This window comes from Camelina sativa, chromosome 17, assembly GCF_000633955.1.
Source record: "Camelina sativa cultivar DH55 chromosome 17, Cs, whole genome shotgun sequence".
In the NCBI taxonomy this organism is placed as follows: domain Eukaryota; kingdom Viridiplantae; phylum Streptophyta; class Magnoliopsida; order Brassicales; family Brassicaceae; genus Camelina; species Camelina sativa.
Genome location: NC_025701.1, coordinates 14,359,945 through 14,362,955, shown reverse-complemented (window position 1 = coordinate 14,362,955; position 3,011 = coordinate 14,359,945).

The window sequence follows — 3,011 nt, the reverse complement described above, 5'->3', positions numbered from 1 at the left end:
AGCCCGATCTTTCTGTTCTCTGGTCTAAACCAACCTGTTCATTGTTTATTTTGTTTTTGTCAAAATATGTCCGTTTTTAACATAACACATAAGTTAGTAATCATTCTTTGTTTTGTTTTTCTAAATAGATTTGATATTTTAAGATATGGTTTAATTATTTCTACCAATTATTTATTAGGCGTCAAGGCTGCATGTGTACTTCGTCAAGCCATTCAGCAGCCGCATGTGAGACCAGTTTGAGTATTTGCAATATTGGCTCGGAGTTTTTTTTTTGTTTTTTTATATGACACGAAAACTTTTGTTTGTATTTAATCTCACCCATACAAACACTCTTTACTCAAGGCTTTTTCAGCTCCGGTAGTATGGATAGAGAGATGAATAAGACTAACATATGTCTAATCTCAAAGAAGATGAAAGCAGAGAGACTGTCTGAGTTCAGGCCAATTAGTCTTAGTAATGTAGTCTACAAGATCATTGCGAAAGTCTTAGCTAATCGGCTTAAGAAGGTGTTGCCAGGAGTAGTGTCAGAAACTCAAGCTGCCTTTATTAAAGGGAGACTAATCACGGACAACATTCTTGTTGCACACGAGCTCCTCCATGCGCTGGATTCACCAAACAAATGTTCAGAGGAGTTCATAGCCATAAAAACTGACATATCCAAAGCGTTTGATAGAGTAGAATGGTCATTTCTACAGGATACTTTAAAGCTGCTGGGCTTTTCAGAGAAATGGATTGAACTAATCATGGCTTGTGTGGGAACAGTTAATTATCAGGTTTTAATCAATGGAGCACCTCATGGAGAAATCAATCCGACCAGAGGCTTGCGCCAAGGAGACCCTTTGTCTCCTTACTTATTCGTCTTGTGCTCTGAAATACTGGTACGTATGTTGCAAGAGGCGAAGAGTAAAAGCAGGATCACAGGGCTGAAAGTTGCTAGAGGTGCCCCTCCAGTCTCTCATCTCCTGTTTGCGGACGATAGTATCTTTTATTGCAAGGAGAAAGATGAAGAACTCCAACATTTGATCAGCATTTTGGATGAATATAGCCTCGCATCAGGTCAGCGCATTAACTACCAAAAGTCCAGTATTTACTTTGGGAAGAAAATTCCTCAAGAGAGGCGTGACCATATAAAGACCTTAACAAGCATCACTGAGGAAGGGGGTGAAGGCTTCTATTTGGGTTTACCAGAGACTTTTGGTGGTTCCAAGATTACCAATCTAAAATTTCTTAAGGAGAGACTGCAACAAAAAGTCTCGGGTTGGCAGACAAACTTTCTTTCTTTTGGTGGTAAAGAGATTCTCCTGAAGGCGGTAGCAATGGCGTTGCCTACTCACACAATGTCATGTTTTAAGTTGCCAAAGAAAGTCTATCAGCAATTAGTATCAGTTATGGCTGACTTTTGGTGGAGGAATAATAAGGAATCAAGAGGCATGCATTGGAAAGCCTGGGAAGATCTTAGCAAGCCAAAAAAAGAAGGAGGCCTGGGATTTAAGGATGTTGAAGCTTATAATGTTGCTCTCCTGGGTAAACAACTTTGGCGAATGTTGACTTGCCCTGACACGCTTTTGGCTAAGGTATTTAAGAGTCGCTATTTCCGTTACTCAAACCCTCTTTTGGCAAAGCTTGGCTCCTGACCTTCTTTTGCGTGGAGAAGTATCCACGCATCACAAGAACTGTTGTGGCAGGGTGCAAGAGCCATAATTGGTAATGGAGAATCTGTCGACCTATGGCATGATCAATGGCTTCACTCCAAACCTGCCCGGAGTATCCAGCAGGTTAACAATGTTCACCCAAATTTGCACTCTACAGTCTCAAAACTGGTGAAGGTTAAAGATATAATGGAGGAAGATAGATGGACTTGGAGAAGGGATCTTTTGGACATGCTATTTGATGAGGAAGACAGGAACTTAATTGAAAATATACGGCCTGTTGGAGGTAATAAGGCGGATGGGTATACTTGGGATTATGCAAGAACAGGACAATACTCGGTAAAGTCTGGATATTGGGTTCTCACTCAGATCATTAAAATCCAGAAAAGCCCTCAGGAAGTGACCCAACCTAGTCTGATCCTCTCATCAGTCTGGTATGGAAAACAAAAGCAAGTCCAAAGATACAACATTTCCTCTGGAGATGTCTCTCAAATTGTCTCTCTGTGGCAAAGAATCTGTCTTACCGTCACCTTTCTCGTGATGCATACTGTGTACAGTGCCCTCATGAAGAAGAAACGACGAATCACCTTTTGTTTCAATGCACTTATGCCAGACAGTTTTGGGCGTTATCTCCTGTTCCAGCACCTCCAGGAGGGAGTTGGTCTAACTCCCTTTATGCCAATATGCACTATGTCCTCAATGTTGCCTCGCTCTATCCGCAAAGAGATGATATGGATAAGAATGTACCTTGGATGCTCTGGAGACTCTGGAAATCTCGCAATGAGCTAATATTTAAAGGTAAAGATTTTAATGCTCAGGATACACTGGTGAAGGCGTTAGAGGATGCAGATGAATGGGAGCAGCGAAATGGGAATGATTTAGTACCTAATGGCCACCCTGCACCAAGAAGGAATGAAGATGTTAAGTGGGAACCTCCCCCAAGAGAGTGGGTTAAATGTAATACAGATGGAGCCTGGAGTGGAGAAGATACAACGGGTGGAACAGGGTGGGTCCTTCGTAGTGAACGTGGAGATGTACTGTGGATGGGAGCACATGCCATTAGATGTGCAATATCAGCGATGGAGGTAGAGATGGAAGCAATGCGAGGGGCAATAAGCTCAATGAACCGTTTGGGTTATATAAGGATCATCTTTGAATCGGATTCTCTGGGCTTGGTTAATTTGTTAAACAGTGAGGAAATTTGGCCAGCATATGCTCCCCTTCTCTACGATATAAAAGGTCTGCTCTCGTCTCTGCAAGAATTCAAAATTGTGTATGCTTCAAGAGTCTGTAATTGTGTGGCTGACCGAGTAGCAAGGGAATCTCTCTCCTTTGGGAGTTATGATCCTAAGTTATACTCGA